Source organism: Ranitomeya variabilis, chromosome 1 (genome assembly GCF_051348905.1).
Source record: "Ranitomeya variabilis isolate aRanVar5 chromosome 1, aRanVar5.hap1, whole genome shotgun sequence".
NCBI classification, from domain to species: Eukaryota; Metazoa; Chordata; class Amphibia; order Anura; family Dendrobatidae; genus Ranitomeya; species Ranitomeya variabilis.
Window position 1 is genome coordinate 300993765 of NC_135232.1, and position 19574 is coordinate 301013338.

Here is a 19574-nt window from a genome sequence, read left to right on the forward strand (position 1 = left end):
GGGGGCACCCTTGACGGGTTCCCCTATATAGTTAAAATGGTTCAGAAATGGAACCGTTTACAATTATACGGGCCTTAGGTTTCATGTACAATACACTAACCCATTTCAAAAATGTATCCCCAAAGCCATATTTCTGCAGGCAAGCAGACAAAAAGGGTCATTCAAGAGAGTCAAACGCCTTAGCTGCGTCCAGCGATGCCAGCGCCCAGTTATTATCTGGCAACAAAGAACTATATTGGATTATCGATTGAACCCGTCTGATATTTATAGAAGTACTCTTACCAGGCATAAAGCCAGTTTGATCTGGATGTATAATATCTAATATAATGGAGTTCAACCTAGTGGCTAATATTTTAGTAAAAATCTTATAGTCTATGTTTACTAACGATATGGGACGATAGGACCTGCATTCCAAAGGATCTTTCCCCTCCTTTCTGAGTACAATAATATGTGCCTCATAAAAAGTATCAGGCAGACATCCTCCTCCCCCTATCTCTGTGAATACTTTCAATAAAAGTGGAGCTAGTGTTTCCCGGTATTTCCTATATAGTTCAACTGGAAAGCCATCTGGCCCAGGGGCCTTCCCAGAGGCCATATCCGTTATAGCTTGCTCCACTTCTTCTAAGGTGAATTCAGCGTCCATAAAGGCCTGTTGAGTGGAATTCAGTGTAGAAAATTTTATATCCGATAAATATCCTAAACAATCTGAAACACTGAAACCACTCTTAGATTCATATAACCCTTTATAATAATTATAAAAACACCAAAGTATTTCCTCAGTGGTGGAGTTCAATGAGCCGTCTGGTGAACGAATTTGTATTATTATATTAGACGTATTATGTTGACGTACCAGGAAAGCCAAAAATTTCCCTGCTTGATTCTCCACTTCAAAGTACGATTGCCGCATAAAAAACAGCTTGCGTTTAGATTTAGTGTCTAGGTGCTGGGTGTATAATCTTTGCAGAGTTAACCACTCAACCCTATTATTATTAGTTTGGTTAGCTGTATATGCGGCCTCAGCATCTTTCAAACGTTGCTCAATCTCATCGTCTTCCCTTGATGTCACCCTTTTAACATAAGAGATCGTAGAGGACAAACAGCCCCTTAGATATGCCTTAAGGGCGTCCCAAAATAAATTTACATTTTGAGGTTCTGGGTGAGACCGAATATAAAAATTCAATTGGTCAACTGTCCTGTCATCTGAGTCTATTAGTTTAAGCCAAAAGGGATTCAACTTCCATATTCTACCATTATTTAGTTTCCCAAATGTAAGTGTAAGTATAATCGGACTGTGGTCTGAGATTCCTTTATTACCATGCTCTATACTATCTACCCACTGCACCAAGCTGCTGGATCCAAAAATATAGTCTATACGGGATAGGGAGCTTTTAGTAGATGAGTGGCAGGAATATCCTTTTTCCCCAGGGTGACGTATCCTCCACAGATCCATCCAGCCACTATTTTCTATGAACAGTGCCAGCTGGGTCGGGGCCAAAGAAGGAGACGAAGATAGAGGTTCCTCAGATGACCCATCTCCCAGTCTCAACCTATCAAGACCACTGTCCATGACTAGGTTAAAATCACCCATACAGATAACATGTGCGTCCGGGTAATTCAAAGCAAAACTCATTGCCATCTTAAGTACTGAAACATTAGCCGGAGGGGGGTTATAGATGCACAATATAACATATTCACGGGAATTAATTAATGCATGAACAAAAACAAAACGGCCCTCCATGTCCCGCCGAGTCGTCCGGGCTTCCCATCGAACATCTCTGTGTATTAGCATTGATACCCCTCTCGAGTAGCTAGTATGAAATGCGTGAACATGCCACTGTACCCAGGGTTTCTGTACACTTCTGGCCATATCCCTAGTCAGATATGTCTCTATCAGGGCCACAATATGAGGATGATATCGTCTGATCTGGGAGAACACCTTAATTTTCTTCTGGGATGATTTAATACCCCGTATGTTCCAGGTCATACATATCAACTCAGACCCCATATTCACTCATGGTATGCATTGATGGTTAAGAAAAGTCTACAGATTACGCATAGATAATGATAATAATTTTGGAGGCAGCTTTTACCCAAATACCCACTAGGGCTAGTTAAACTTAACAAGAAAAAAAACCCCAACAAGAACTGAACAATCCAGGAGCATAGTTTAGCACTCCCATCATCAAATAAACCTAGGGATACCCCCGCTGACTCCAGCGTCCGGTATTGTTGGTGTATTGAAAGCTCGCAGAGAGAGCTCCATTTCCGAAATTTGAGAGATATTAGTTGGTCGTAAACTTATCAGGGTTCCATTGCATTAGACTTCCCATGGGATTGCAGACAGTCCGCTGCCTCTGATGGGTCAGTGAAGAATAAGGAGGAACCGTTGCAGACGACCCCGAGACGTGCTGGGTAGATCATGGAGTAGATAATATTCTTGTCTCTGAGTTGCTTCTTAACGTCCATAAATCTTGCCCGCTGTTTCTGAAGCTCAACGGAGAATTCCGGGAAAATCGAGATTGTAGCGTTGTTGAGCTTGATGGGACTCTTTTGTCGTGCCAGTCGTAGGATAGCATCTCTGTCTTTACAATTAAGGATGCGTGCCAGGAAAGGTCTGGGTGGGGCTCCAGGAGGGAGAGATTTTGTAGGGACTCTATGGGCTCTTTCCACCGAGAACATTGGAGAAAATGTGTCTCCCAAAGAGGATCTGAGCCTATCCTCCAGGAATTTTTCAGGCTGCTGGCCTTCTGAGCGCTCCGGAAGTCCAATGATGCGAATATTGTTTCGGTGCAGTCTATTCTCCAAATCGTCAGCATTTTGTTTCCAGGCATTTGTAGAACCAGCAACTTTCGCCAATTTTGCCTCCATAGGTTTAAGAGTGTCCTCCACCTGAGACACCCTTGTCTCCACTTCCATTATACGTCCCTTCATAGTCTGCATGTCTTGCCTCAGACGCCCCACCTCAGTGTGTACATCCTCTATTTTTTTTCAGAAAGGGACATTCTGGTTAGGGATATAGCTTGCATTAATTGTTCAGATGCTTGCTTAAGAGTCAAATCATCTTGCTCGCTCTCGTCGATACTATCAGAAAGACGGTTTTTCCCCCGCTGAGCTTGTGAGGAATTATTTATAAGAGATCTTGCACCATCTGGGGTGTCACTCCTAGCGAATTCTTTTAGCCTGTCAGCTGCAGCCGTATTCTTTGGACGGTGCATGATTAGTAATTATGTGGCACAGCAAGGTGATTTAAGTCAGGTCTGTAAATGTGTCATACGGCCACACCAAGGCTGTTGTATATGATGTATATCACAGCTGGGCACCTCTATAATCAGGAGGTACACTTATATATAATCAGGAGGTGCAGGCTGGAAATATGGTGGGGATCCCTGTTACAGGGAAAATTCTCAGCAGCAGCGACAGCAGAGAGGGGGCCCAATAGATCTCCAGTCAGAAGTGTAGCCGGCTGAGTTATAGTTAATAGGGGAGCCTGGGGCTCAATCTTTCAGAGCACTCACCACGTCTCCCCGAATTTGTGCAGAGTAAACACTCACCTCCCAGCCGCACTGTGGTGATAATGAGCCGTGCCGCGTCTCCTACTGCAGGAGCGCGCGCTTCAGTAATGGCCGCCGCCCACACAGCCGCCGCCGCCGATGCAGGTCTTTCCTCCTCTCCATCGGGCCTGGGTCCTGCAGCTCTCACCCACAGGCGCCAGGTACCTTCCGGGGACCAGGGGGGGTTCCGGCCACAGCTACAGACAGCACCGCGCTGTCTGCCAATGGAGCGTCCTCCTGGAAAATGGCCGCCGCCACACGTGGAGCTCACCGCTCCGCTATGTTTCCTTCCTCTCCGGCTCCCTCCAGTCACCGCTGTGGTCCTCTCCAGGGGCCGGTAGCCTCCAGGTCTCCAGGGGCCCCAGCAGCAGCAAATTGTGCACTTAGAAGGGGGTCTTATATGCAGGATAGTTGCAGGATTCTAGGAGCTCTCCTAGTATGCGTCCTTTCTCTCTCACTCCATAGCCACGCCCCAGATTGCACATTTTCTGTTAGTACAATAAACCTCATTTCAAGGCAGAAACATTACTGTGTCCAACAGTTATTAGATATATGAAACTGAAATAGCTGTTGCAAAAAAAAAACAATTTTTATAAAACATTAAGCTTAAGATTAATAGGGGTGCCCAAACTTTTTCATATAACTGTAGCTAAAGTCTCTTTTCTGACCAGCTATGTCATAATGGCCTTTGGCTTTTCTTTCAGAACCACATAACAGTAAATGCCAGACATTATTTCAATGCTCATTTAACGTTAAAATAATACAATTTCATTTAGGCTTCCTTTACATAGGCTATTGAGCTTGCTGTCTTTTGGTGAGTAATCAGTCTTAATTTCTCACCATCTAGAAATAGAAACATGAAGTCTATCCAATATCCTTTTCGATATTTCACATGAGCTCCAGGCTTAGATATGTAGTTGTAATACCATTTTCCTTTTGTATCTGTCAAAATGTATACCATGTGTTAAGGACTGGGTGGTGGAACCACTGTGCTATGATCCAAGAAGAGCCTGGAGGGGCATGACTTGGTGCCCTACCAAATCCAAACTCGGATGCGAAGCTGCTGATGTTACAGTGATCTGAGGAGAGATGAGGAAGGTGAGCCCAGGTACTACACCAGGGCTGACTTCAGGTGAATGGCAGCTGACCCCAAGGGACAGAAGGCAGGAACGGCCAGGAATGGTAGACTTGGCAAGTACTGGCTAGCACAGCTGATAAACAGGCAGGCATGGGGGCACAGCTGAAAGACAGACAGGCAAGGCTAATAGACAGGCAGGCACAGCTGATAGAAAGGCAGGCAGCCAAGAATGATTAATAGACAGGCAAGTGGGCATGACTGATACACGAGCAGGCAGATGCTGGCAGGCATGGCTGATATACAGGCAGGCAGGTGCTGGCAGGCACAGCTGATATACAGACAGACAGGTGCTTTTGAAGAAGTGACTGTTACATAAGTAGGCATGGCAGGTGTGATATACAGGGCAGGTATGCTGGGATACGAGCATTGATGAGACCTGAGTACTAGCAATCATGTAAGACTAAACTAACACATTGCTCAGGCTCCTCCTATCAAGTGGAGGAGCCTTAAATAATAAGTGTCTCCTAGCTATTGGCTGGGGACACTTTAGGACAGTGCACGCTGGCCCTTTAAGAGGGTGGGAATGCATGCGCTCCCTAATAAGTGCCTGGAGATCTGCGAGCAGTGTGCAGATCCAGGGCAGTTTCAGCAGGAGATGCAGAAGGGAGTGCGGGGCTGCGGAGGTTAGTGAGTCTGCATCTTTGCCGGGGGAGGGAGGCATAGTGCAGAGACACTGGTGTTACACCATGTCCATGTACTGTACATTGTGAAATGGACTTCTCATTTATAAATTACTGTCATAAATCCAATTCTTCTGCACTCTCTTACAGGAGTAAGCCTTTATTCAGAAATGTGTTAATGACATAATTTTGTTGCATTTATAAATATACAGTATAAGTATTACAGGTTATTCGGCATTTGTTAGTGCTGCCTTTCTCATAGACCTCATATCTCTCGTTTTTAACCCCTTAATGACCGCCAATACATCTGTTTACTGACCTGAGCTATAAGAGAATAGTATCCCCATGCAGGTGACAATCCAGCAGCTCTCGGCTGTACACAGGGCTGCCATCAGGGCATTACTGCCCTTACTGCTGCATGGGGCCCGGTGAGCTGCAGTACAGAGGGGTGCCCACAGGTCTGGGGCTCCACTGTTGTGCTTCTGCTCACAGGGCCCCATCGTGCACTAAAGTGCTGTGCACTGGAGCATTTTTGGAGCTGTACATGGTCATCTAACCTTGATGGCTGTGCAGCTCCCGCTCCCTCTGTGTTCTCTGTACTTCTTATCAGGTGACTGTGAAGATGAAGTGAGGGGGTAAGAGGAACTGCACGTGATAAAGTGGGGGGAGTGGGGCTGCACATGATGATGTAGAGGGGTATCACGGACTGCACATGATGAGGTGGAGGTAAGGAGGACTGCACATGATGAAGTAGGGGATAAGGGGACTGCACATGATGTAGTGGGCTTGAGGGTAACTGCACATGATGAAGTGGGATGGAAGGGGGACTGCACATGATGAAGTGGGGGAGTGAGGCTGCACATGATGAAGTGGGGGAGTGCGGCTTCACATGATGAAGGGGGGAGTGGAGCTGCACATGATGAAGTGGGTAGAATGGGGCTGCACATGATGAAGTGGGTGGAGTGGGGCTGCCTTTGATGAAGTGGGGGTAAGGGGGACTGCACATGATGAAGTGGGAGGAAGGGGACTGCACATGATGAAGTGGAGGGTACTGCACATGATGAAGTGGTGGGGTAAAGGGGACTTGACATGATGTAAGAGGGAGGGTAAGGGGGACTGCACATGATGAAGTGGGAGGTAAGGGGACTGCACATGATGATGTGAGGGTGGAAGGGGACTGCACATGACGAAGTGGAGGAGTAAGGGGAACTGCAAATGATGAAGTGGCGGGTTATGGGGGTCTGCAAATGATGATGTGGGAGTGGAAGGGGATGGCACATGATGAAGTGGAGGAGTAAGGGGAACAGCACATGATGAAGTGGCGGGTTAAGGGGGACTGCACATGATGAAGTGGGGGGTAAAGGTGACTGCACAAGATGAAGTGGGGGGTAAGGGTGACTGCACACAATGAAGTGGGGGAAGGGGAATGCACATGATGAAGTGGGGGTAAGGTGGATTGCACATGATGAAGTGGGGGTAAGGGTGACTACACATGATGAAGTAGGGGGAAGGTGACTGCACATGATGAAGTCTGGGGGAAGGGTTCAGCACATGATGAAGTGGGGGGAGGGGACTGCACATGATGAAATGAGAGGGGCATAGGGGGCTGCAAATGATGAAGTAAGGGGTCTGCAGTTGAAGTGAGAGGGTGATAGGGGACAGTAATCTATGAAGTAAGGGGGACTGCAGATAGGACCCTCAAAGTCACTTAAAACCTGGATAGGTCCCTAAAAAAATTTTTTGGGGTACATTTCCTCGAAAAAATTAAATATTACTGAAACATTTTTTAAACCTCCTAAAATGCTAACAGTATAAAATAGCATTTTACAAATGGTGCTGATTTAAAGCAGACATATGGGAAATGTTATTTATTAATGTTTTTCTGTGGTATGACTCTGGATTAAAGGGATACTCATTAAAAGTTTGAAAATTGCACTTTGTTTTACATTTTTGTCATATTTTTTATATTTTTTTTTATAAATAAGCACAAAACATATCAACCTAAATTTATGATTATCTTTAATTACAATGTGCCACAAAAAATAATCTCAAAATCACTGGGATTTGTTGAAGCATTCCAGAGTTATTACCACATAAAGTGACATTGGTAAGATTTTAAAAAATTCTCGGTCACTAAGGGGTTAAAATGAAGGCTAATTGAAGGGTTAAGGTACCTTCACACGAAGCGACGCTGCAGTGATAGCGACAACGATGCCGATCGCTGCAGCGTCGCTGTTTGGTTGCTGGAGAGCTGTCACACAGACCGCTCTCCAGCGACCAACGATGCCGAGGTCCCCGGGTAACCAGGGTAAACATCGGGTTGCTAAGCGCAGGGCCGCGCTTAGTAACCCGATGTTTACCCTGGTTACCAGCGTAAAAGTAAAAAAAACAAACAGTACATACTCACCTGCGTGTCCCCCAGCGTCTGCTTCCTGACACTGACTGAGCGACGGCCCTAACAGCACAGCGGTGACGTCACCGCTGTGCTTTCACTTTCACTTTAGGGCCGGCGCTCAGTCAGTGTCAGGAAGCAGACGCTGGGGGACGCGCAGGTGAGTATGTACTGTTTGTTTTTTTTACTTTTACGCTGGTAACCAGGGTAAACATCGGGTTACTAAGCGCGGCCCTGCGCTTGGTAACCCGATGTTTACCCTGGTTACCAGTGTAAAACATCGCTGGTATCGTTGCTTTTGCTTTCAAACACAACGATACACGGCGATCGGACGACCAAATAAAGTTCTGGACTTTATTCAGCGACCAGCGACATCACAGCAGGATCCTGATCGCTGCTGCGTGTCAAACTAAACGATATCGCTAGCGAGGACGCTGCAACGTCACGGATCGCTAGCGATATCGTTACAAAGTCGTTTCGTGTGAAGGTACCTTAAGACTAGATTTCTAATCCTTTCACTGAACAAGACCAGATATGGGAAAGCTGTTTTTCTATTGGAGATCATGGACAGGTCTGTTCAAATGATCCTCAATCAGTAGCCATTTTATTGACAGGAGTGTTGTGTAGTCTTTGAGGAAAGCTATAAGAGAACCTGTAAATATGATATATTACTAAACAGTACAAAATCAAGTCCCGAACAACTTTGTTAAAGAGTAACTAAACTAAAGGCCCCGTCTCACACAGCGACGCTGCAGCGATACAGACAACGATGCTGATCGCTGCAGCGTCGCTGTGTGGTCGCTGTGTGGTCGCTGGGGAGCTGTCACACAGACAGCTCTCTCCAGCGACCAACGATCAGGGGAATGACTTCGGCATCGTTGAAACTGTCTTCAACGATGCCGAAGTCCCCCTGCAGCACCCGGGTAACCAGGGTAAACATCGGGTTACTAAGCGCAGGGCCGCGCTTAGTAACCCGATGTTTACCCTGGTTACCAGCGTAAATGTAAAAAAAAACAAACACTACATACTCACCATCTGTTGCCCGTCAGGTCCCTTGGCGTCTGCTTCCTGCTCTGACTGAGCCGCCGTATAGTGAGAGCAGAGCGCAGCGGTGACGTCACTGCTGCGCTCTCACTTTACGGCGGCTCAGTCAGAGCAGGAAGCAGACGCCAAGGGACCTGACGGACATCAGATGGTGAGTATGTACTGTTTGGTTTTTTTTACATTTACGCTGGTAACCAGGGTAAACATCGGGTTACTAAGCGCGGCCCTGCGCTTAGTAACCCGATGTTTACCCTGGTTACCAGTGAAGACATCGCTGGATCGGTGTCACACACACCGATTCAGTGATGTCAGCGGGACCTCAACGACCAAAAAAAGGTCCAGGCCATTCTGACACGACCAGCGATCTCGCAGCAGGGGCCTGATCGCTGGTACGTGTCACACATAGCGAGATCGCTACTGAGGTCGCTGTTGCGTCACAAAACTTGTGACCCAGCAGCGATCTCGCTAGCGATCTCGCTATGTGAGACGGGGCCTTAAACTGACTAGCTGCATTGATACCAGAATGTATTCATTTGGAGTACAGCTACTGATAGTGGGTCAATGACACTCTCATCAAACTGACCAGTGTAAAAGTGGGAAAGAACACTTTGCAAACAATGGGGTCAGTTCCTCCATCACTTTCCATCTAGTGTTTTGGCTTACACACTGGATAGAAGCGATAACACAGCATCGGACATACAGTATCTTTAGAAAGCCTAACAAAAAAACACCACAGTAGAGAAATATACTGTATAGGAATGCTATTTATATCTAGGGCACATTTTGCAGTTATGGCCAACTTTCAGGGTATGTGCACACGCTGCGGATTTTGCTGCGGATCCGCAGCAGTTTTCCCAAAGTTTACAGTACCATGTAAATCTATGGGGAAAAAAAACCGCTGTGCACATGCTGCGGAAAAATCCGCTCGGAAACGCAGCGGATTATTTTCCGCAGCATGTCAATTCTTTCTGCAGATTCCGCAGCGGTTTTCAACATGCACCAATAGGAAAGTGCAGTTGAAAACCCGCAGAGGAATCCGCAGAAGAAACCGCAATAAAATCCGCAGTGAAAACCGCAGTGGTTTTGCACTGAGGATTTTCCAAATGCAGCAGAATCCGCAACGTGTGCACATACCCTAAGAGGGTTGCCCAGTCTAAAATGAAAAGTCTGCAGTCACTCTGTGCAACTGCAGATTTTTGAATCCTCCAATGTGTTTAGCGAGGATTCGCCATTCTCTGCCCCAGGAACGGCGATCAGATATGAGATAAGCATGCTTCCGGGCAGAACCCATTTAGTGGGTGCATTCTCACTCAATATAAGCATATGGAGTGAGGCCTCACCCACTAGACGAGTTCTGCCTAGGAGTATGCATGTCACATAACTGACCGCTGGTTCATGAAAGAGAGAACAGCAAATTCTCACAGCACAAAGTGCATGTGCTGGGAAGATTCAAAAGTCTTCAATCTCATAAAGTGAGAAGTAGTACAAGGGAAAAATGTTTGGCTACGGGTTTTATGTATAGTACTAAGGCTGCTTTCACACATCAAGTTTTTCGCCGCATGCCGGTTCCGGTGTCGCGCCGCAGTGTCGGATCCGGCTTATTTTGTAAAAACCGGATTAGATGGATCCGTTATTTTGCCGGATCAGGTGTCCAGATCCGGCGAGAAACCAGATCCGTCTCATCCGGTTGTCATCCGTTTCGTCCGGTTTTCCATCCGGTTTTTGACGGATCCGGTTTCTAAAAATGCCCCCTGAAAGGCTAAAAATGTGATTGGCCCGCTGAAAACTATATATGTTCCTACAACCCATCTGTGACAGGTTTGAGAGGAGCAAGAAACAGAGCAAGATGGACGGCATTATTGCGAAGATTCTGCAGAACAACGTGGATTTCATCGTGGAGGCGAATCGATTGAATGCAATTGTTCTTGAGACGGAGTGAGAGAGACAGCGCGTCATGCGTCTGCGCCGACGCCGTTTATGGATCCACCCCATCACGGCACAGAGAATGATGCGGGGAATCTTTTCTACTTTATACATGGAGCTACGAGGAGACCCTGACAAGTTTTTCAGCTACATTTATATGAAAAAGTTTTGGCATCCCTATTAATCTTAAGCTTAATGTTTTATAAAAATGAAATAGTGTGAAATACCGCGCTACAAGTGTCCAAGACCAAACCTAGAACAAATCCATAGTTTTTTATAAAACCATAACAAACCTTCCCATCCACGAAGGTTGCAAACACCACCTACTGCACAGTGTTAATTATACAAGCCCGCTTAATACTTATCATATACAGTATAAAGTGAGGGAAAAGGAAAAACACTAACCTTCCTATGTTTTCCACCCACTAATATTGCAACTTGCTATACCATACGATGATACTACAACAGTTGACAGTGCCTATTGGTCATAGATTCGCTTACCTGCCCAATGTGTGGAGGTGTGTGTCGAGTACCAAGCAGCTAATCTCCTTTCAGTGAACCGAGGTGCGAGACCCACATACGGCGGTGCTCACTGTGGCTGAGGACAACAATCGTTCAATTACAAGGGTGAGCGCGCGTGTACCGGCGTCAGTAGTAGCGGGTACTGCTGGCAGGGACTAGTGGAGCTACGTGCAGCGCCAGAGCCGTCCCGGCCGGAGGCGTCCCTGGATGCACGAGGAAAGATGGCCGACGCCAAGGCTCCATAGGCCAGTGACGTCACACGCTGCTTGTCAGCGTCGGCCATCTTTCCTCATGCATCCAGGGACGCCTCCGGCCGGGACGGCTCTGGCACTGCACGTAGCTCCACTAGTCCCCGCCATCAGTACCTGCTACTACTGACGCCGGTACACGCGCACTCACCCTTGTAATTGAACGAGGGTTGTCCTCAGCCACAGTGAGCACCGCCGTATGTGGGTCTCGCACCTCGGTTCTCTGAAAGGAGATTAGCTGCTTGATACTCGACACACACCTCCACACATTGGGCAGGTAAGCGAATCTATGACCAATAGGCACTGTCAACTGTTGTAGTATCATCGTATGGTATAGCAAGTTGCAATATTAGTGGGTGGAAAACATAGGAAGGTTAGTGTTTTTCCTTTTCCCTCACTTTATATATGATAAGTATTAAGCGGGCTTGTATAATTAACACTGTGCAGTAGGTGGTGTTTGCAACCTTCGTGGACGGGAAGGTTTGTTATGGTTTTATAAAAAACTATGGATTTGTTCTAGGTTTGGTCTTGGACACTTGTAGCGTGGTATTTCACACTATTTAATTGTTCTTTGTTCTATTGACAGATTGGGCACAGTATCTGTCTGATATACCGGCAGCACTTGTGTGGTTTTTACTTCTAGTTATAGTGCCAGTGTATTTTATTAAGTTTTATAAAAATTGTTTTTTTTGCAACAGCTATTTCAGTTTCATATATCTAATAACTGTTGGACACAGTAATGTTTTTGCCTTGAAATGAGGTTTATTGTACTAACAGAAAATGTGCAATCTGCATTCAAACAAAATTTCACAGGTGCATAAGTATGGGCACCTCACCAGAAAAGTGACATTAATATTTAGTAGATCCTCCTTTTACAAAAATAACAGCCTCTAGTCACTTCCTGTAGCTTTTAATGAGTTCCTGGATCCTGGATGAAGGTATTTTTGACCATTCCTCTTTTCAAAACAATTCCAGTTCAGTTAAGTTTGATGGTCGCCGAGCATGGACAGCCCTCTTCAAATGATCCCACAGATGTTCAATGATATTCAGGTCTGGGGACTGGGATGGCCATTCCAGAACAGTGTAATTGTTCCTCAGCATGAATGCCTGAGTAGATTTGGAGTGGTGTTTTGGATCATTGTCTTGCTGAAAGATCCATCTCCTGCATAACTTCAACTTTGTCACTGATTCATGAACATTATTGTCAAGAATCTGCTGATACTGTGAGGAATCCATGCGTCCCTCAACCTTAACAAGATTCCCGGTGCCGGCATTGGCCACACAGCCCCAAAACATGATGGAACCTCCACCAAATTTTACTGTGGGTAGCAAGTGTTTTTCTTGGAATGCTGTGTTTTTTGTCCGCCATGCATAATGCCTTTTTGTATGACCAAACAACTCAATCTTGGTTTCATCAGTCCACAGGACCTTCTTCCAAAAAGAAATTGTCTTCTCCAAATCTGCTTTTGCATACCTCAGCCGACTCTGTTTGTGGCGTGCTTGCAGAAACGGCTTCTTTTGCATCACTCTCCCGTACAGCTTCTCCTTGTGCAAAGTGCGTTGTATAGTTGACCGATGCACAGTGACACCATCTGCAGCAAGTTGATGCAGCAGCTCTCTGGAGGTGGTCTGAGGATTGTCCTTGACTGATCTCACCATTCTTCTTCTCTGCCTTTCTGATGTTTTTCTTGGCCTGCCACTTCTGGCCTTAACAAGAACTGTACCTGTGTTCTTCCATTTCCTTACTATGTTCCTCACAGTGGAAATTGACAGGTTAAATCTCTGAGACAGCTTTTTGTATCCTTCCCCTGAACAACTATGTTGAATAATCTTTGTTTTCAGATCATTTGACAGTTGTTTTGAGGAACCCATGATGCCACTCTTCACAGGAGATTCAAACAGGAGAACAACTTGCAAGTGGCCACTTTAAGTAGCTTTTCTTATGATTGCATACACCTGGCTATGAAGTTCAAAGCTCAATGAGGTTACAAAACCAAAAAAAGTGCTTTAGTAAGTCAGTAAAATGTAGGTAGGAGTATTTAAAACAAGAAAATGATAAGGGTGCCCATACTTATGCACCTGTCAAATTTTGTTTGAATGCAGATTGCACATTTTCTGTTAGTACAATAAACCTCATTTCAAGGCAGAAACATTACTGTGTCCAACAGATATTAGATATATGAAACTGAAATAGCTGTTGCAAAAAATTTTTTTTTTTAGAAAACATTAAGCAATAGGGGTGCCCAAACTTTTTCATATAACTGTAGCTGAAAAACTTGTCAGGGTCTCCTCGTAGCTCCATGTATAAAATAGAAAAGATTCCCTGCGTCATTCTCTGTGCCGTGATGGGGTGGATCCACAAACGGCGTCGGTGCAGACGCATGACGCGCTGTCTCTCTCGCTCCTTCTCAAGAACAATTGCATTCAATTGATTCGCCTCCACGATGAAATCCACGTTGTTCTGCAGAATCTTCGCAATAATGCCGTCCATCTTGCTCTGTTTCTTGCTCCTCTCAAACCTGTCACAGATGGGTTGTAGGAACATATATAGTTTTCAGCGGGCCAAACACATTTTTCATATAACTGTATGTGCGGATGAACGCTGAGAACTTTGATGTATTGGTGGAGCGGGTTGAACATCTAATAAGAAGGAGTGATACCTATTGCAGATTCTCCATTACACCTGCTGAGCGTCTGATGGTCACTCTTTGGTAAGCATTCTTTTTGGATCTACTCTTGTAGCGCAGTTTCATTGATTGATATTTTGAATTTGCAGTAATTTCTGCCTTGCTTTTGTTCACAGATTCCTAGCAACTGGAGAATCGCTGTCTTCACTGCATTTTCAGTTCAGACTGGGAATTTCAGGCATATCTGGAATAGTGAGGCACACTTGCCGTGCTGTGTGGGACTCTCTGCACGACGAATTCATTCCACATCTCACAATGCAGACATGGTTGGAAGTTGCTGACAGATTCCAGGAAGTGTGTCAGTTTCCCAATTGCTTGGGCACGGTGGATGGGAAACATATCCGTATCGTGAAACCGGCTGGTTCTGGATCTCAGTTTTTCAACTATAAAAAGTACTTTTCCATCTTGCTGATGGCCATCGCCGATGCGGATTACAAATTTGTTGCGGTGGATATTGGGGCGTATGGCCGCTCTAATGATTCTCAAGTTTTCAAACTGCCTTCTATGGGGCAGCATTTGTATGGACAAACCTTTCAATTCCCCCCCCTAGACCACTGCCTCAAACCTCTGAGCCACCAATGCCTTTTGTTTGTGTTGGGGATGAAGCTTTTCAGCTTTCAGAACATCTTTTGAAACCCTACTCCAGCCGTGGTTTAAACAATACTAAAAGAATTTTCAACTACCGACTCACACGTGCACGGAGAATGGTGGAGTGTGCGTTTGGGATCTTAACCACCAAATGGAGAGTTCTCCTGACATCCATTAACTTGAAGACAGACACTGTGGATGAGGTAGTGAAAGCGTGTGTTGTCCTACACAATTATGTTATATCCAAGGAACAGCTTTCCATTGAGGACCACTCTGCAGAAACCACCTTGGCTGATTATAGCAACCAAACGTATAGAAGTTCTGCCACTGTTTCCAGAATACGGGATCACTTTGCAGAATATTTTAGTTCACCCAAAGGAAGAATACACTGGCAGGATGAGAGAGTTTAAACAATTTGTCTTGAACCTAGTAACTTTTTCACCTTTTACCCATGTCGTGTACCTGTTTGTTTTTACCTTTTACCCAAGATGTGTACCTGTTTGGTTTTACCTTTTACCCAAGTTGTGCATCTGTTTGGGTTGTACCCAAAGTATTTTACCTCTGACGAATAAACCTTGTTTAACCAAAGTGTGTTAATCTATACCTTATAAAGAATAAATACAAGATAGCTGTAAACAACAAAGTTTTATTAATTTTTTTTTTTTTTTAAATATCAAAACCAAACTTTTATTTTGAAACAAAAAGAAAATAAATAAATTTTGCAGCATACAAAACAAACTACAAATTTGAATAAGTCGGGGTGGAGATATTGCTGGAGGGGCTGTCGGATAGGGACACTTCGACAGTGGGAGTGTGGAGAGAGGAATGTGTTGGTGGTGGGGAAGGATCAATAGGTAGCGGTGAAGGAGTGGAGAAGGCAATTGAACGGGTGGACAAGAAAGTGGGATTGGGGTTAGGAATTTGGTAGGATGGAGGGGTGTAGGTGATGTTTTGGGAGGATTGGGAGGCAGAAGCAGTGATGGGTGGAGAAGAGGGTTTGGAAGGAGGTGATAGAGGCTGTTGGAAGTGGGCAGGGAGAGGAGGCGAGGATAAAGTAGATGCTAAGTGGTATGGGTCGGGATCATCATATTGGTGGGAAGGGGCACAGGTGGGAAGCTGGTAGTGTGGCTGGTGGGAAGGGGCACGGGAGGGAGGCTGGTAGTGTGGCTGGTGGGAAGAGGCACGGGCGGGAGGCTGGTAGTGTGGCTGGTGCGAAGGGGCATGGGAACGCTGGAAGTGTTGTGGCTGTTGGGACGGGGCACGGGCACGATGTGGGTGATGGTGAGGTTGGTGGGATGGGGCACGGACAGTTTGGTGGTATGGGTCAGGAGGATGGTAGTGGCTGTAGTGATGGACAGTGGAGGAAGGGGGGCAGTTGCAGCATGGGTGGCAAGACTCTGCTCTTGAGGCAATGAGCACTAGAGTAGACTGGCAGGATTCCATTACTTGCATCTGCTGAGAAGCAGATACAGTCTCCATTTGCTCAAGTACCGACTGGAAAAAAGTGTTGTTCGGTGACTTTCTTGCCTCTGAATGCATCGTTAGCAGAAGTGTATGCATCTCGAGTATACTTTTATTTATTAAATTAAAACCTGCAGCCATTTGCTCGGACAAAACTTTCAGACAGTTCTGGAATGATGCGTTCAGGTGCAAGAACTCGGGCGCATAATTCTGTACCTGACCCCTCTGCCGAAGGCGCCCCGATGCTACAGGTGTACTAGAGGTGGCTGCAGCAGAGGGGTGGGGTACAGGAAACGATATATCCTCACCAGCAGATACATGCAATGGAACCGGCTAGGATGCTCCAGCGCTCGTGGATGGGACAGAGGGATCCGATGTGTGGGAAGGTGCAGAGTGGGAAGGTGCAGAGTGGGAAGGTGCAGAGTGGGAAGGTGCAGAGGGTTCCTCACTGTCAAAGTGTCCCTCGGTGGCGGCCTCCTGAGGGATCGCCGCAGAAGGGTTCAACTGTGCTGCAGACTCCCGAGTGCTCCCGACGGTGCTGTGGAACAAAAGAGAAAAACAAACAATTAATATACTGTCATAGGATGGCCCTGGCTGAAAGAGCAAAAAAGGTTTAGACATGTTAAACATTTGATAGTGCATGTGGTGGGTAATATTTACCTTCGTGTCACCATCATTGACCTGAGGAACGACAGGGCTTGGGCATACTTGTGTTTGCTCCTGCGTCCTCCAGATCCACTCAGGGAACACATCTCTTTGTTGAACTCCTTCTTAAAGCGATCCCGGATCGGCCGCAACCTTTTCACAATCCTCTCACCTGTTAAAAAAGGATAAACACAACTTGTTTAGAAACAATACTTAGAATGCATCAACAAAACTGAACTGTGGATACTTACGTTCTAGATTCTGGGCCTGAACATCAAGGTCCTCCCATCTCGCTATAAGTTCTTGGCAGATTTGCTCCCAGAGTCGACGATCACTGAGATATCAGCATGGCGACGGTCACCCATGTTCCACAGCGGAGGAGGTCAATATCAAGGCGACCTCCTCACCGTCAGAATCAGGAGCACGCTGTGAAACCTGTTATAAAAAAAGGGAAAAATAAATTAACACAAAATTGTAAACATAGAAAACCTCCCCCCCAAAAAAATGCTTACACGACGACAGCCGCCACGACTCTCACGCCGACGACCCTGGGAGCCACTGGAAGGACCTCTCGATTGAGCACCAGAATCCGAACTCTAGAAGAAAAATAACATAAAAATTATGTGCTTGTAGGTAGCCTTTGTACAATAACTTTTGGAGTCCAGTTTCTCCTTTTACCCTTGAGAAAATAAAAAAATTGTTGCTTAAAGATCATTTTTGTGACTAAAAAGTTAAATGTTCATTTTTTCCTTCCATGTTGCTTCTGCTGCTGTGAAGCACCTGAAGGGTTAATAAACTTCTTGAATGTGGTTTTGAGCACCTTGAGGGGTGCAGTTTTTAGAATGATGTCACTTTGGGGTATTTTCAGCCATATAGACCCCTCAAACTGACTTCAAATGTGAGGTTGTCCCTAAAAAAGAAAAAAAAATTTGTTGTAAAAATGAGAGATCGCTTTTCAAATTTTAACCCTTATAACATCCTAGCAAAAAAAAAATTTGTTTCCTAAATTGTGCTGATGTAAAGTAGTCATGTGGGTAATGTTATTTATTCGTCTATATAGAAAATGAAAGCGGCGCTGGAGGTAACGGGTGTAATTACCTGCTGCAGAATTTAAACAATCCCCACAAGATTGTAGAAAAGAGTAAAAATAAATAGATAAAATTTGCGCTGGTAAACCCAAAAATGTCCAAGAGCACTAGAACTGAGTAGGTGTGATGGCTTCACACAATGTATTTTCTAGTGTGGAATGGTATTCAGGCCACAGGGTCCATGGTAGACTCAATATATACAAAAGGCTATAGGGAAATGCTCTGCTGCCTTTGGCACTAGTAACGCATTCAATGAACTAGAAACAAGTCATAAATAATACCTTTTGGGAGTTGAAACAGCTGATCTGTTGCCTCTGTCGATTTTCCGAGAAGGCAAGATGATGCGGTGAGAAGTCTTCAGAGGGTGTTAATCCCGGAGTGCTGTTCCGGCCGGTAACAGCAACTCCGAGTGTGGAAGTCCAGCAGGGGGTGGAGATGCACCGTCTGTGGTCGGCGACGCTACAACGTGTGACCGGTGTGAGCGGCGCATACAGGACCTGCGTGACGTGTGAACCAGGTGACCGCCCCACGTGACCGCTGGATTAGGTACGGATCGCGGTAAGGACCAAAAACAAACCAACGCGTTTCGAAAACAACTGTTTTCTTCCTCAGGGTTGGTCCTTGCCCGGGTTGAAGTTCCTTTTATAGCCTCCGCGATCTCATTTACTAATAAAAGCCGAACAGCTCAACACCACAGTTGAGTCCTCTAGGGATCAGTGTGTCCAATAGAAAAATCCATTTACTTTCAGTCCTAGACATAGATTTTATATAATTACCCCCTCTCCAATGTGGATATACTCTTTCAATGCCAAAAGCCTCCATTGCTTGGACCATTCCTCCATGTATTTCAATAAAATGCTTGGACAATAGATGACCAATAAAGTTATTTTTGATGTTCCGTATGTGCTCATTAATCCTAACTTTTAGGGGCCTTTTTGTGCGCCCCACATACATTTTGTGGCATGGACATTTAATAGTATAGATTACTCCTGTTGTGGAGCAGGTGATAAAGTCATTTATCTTATATTTGAGGTCCCCTTTGATTATACTATCAGTTTTGTGTGTCATAATTTGTTTGCACATGCTACACTTGCGGCACGGAAAAAAACCTTTTAATGAACTGTGAAAAAAAGAAGAATTATGAACACAATGGGGTTTATTCTGGATAGTTGGAGCAACCATATTTCCCAGGTTGGCAGCTTTTTTATATATAAACCTGGGACCATCAGATATTTTGTCACCAATAATCTTGTCATCTTTTAAAAGGTGCCAGTGTCTGTTTACTATTTTTCGTAATAAATAAGAGTTGGTGTTATATTGAGTGATTATAGGGATGGATTCGTTTTTTATCTTCTGTTTTCCGGTGAAATTAATCAAATCCAGACGTGGTTTTGCAAGAACACTGTCTTTGGACGTCCCCAATAAATCTTTTTTATACCCTTTTTGTAAAAATGTTTTTGTCATGATCTCGGCTTCAGAGTGAAAATCTTCAGTTCTTGAACAATTGCGGTAAATTCGCATAAACTGACTTTTAGGAATGTTAAGCAACCATATCGGGAGATGGCAACTGTCTAGGGGGATAAAACTGTTTGTGTCTGTTGGTTTAAAAAACGTGCGAGTCTGGATGGCGCCATTATCAATAAAAATTTGCAAGTCTAAAAAATTGA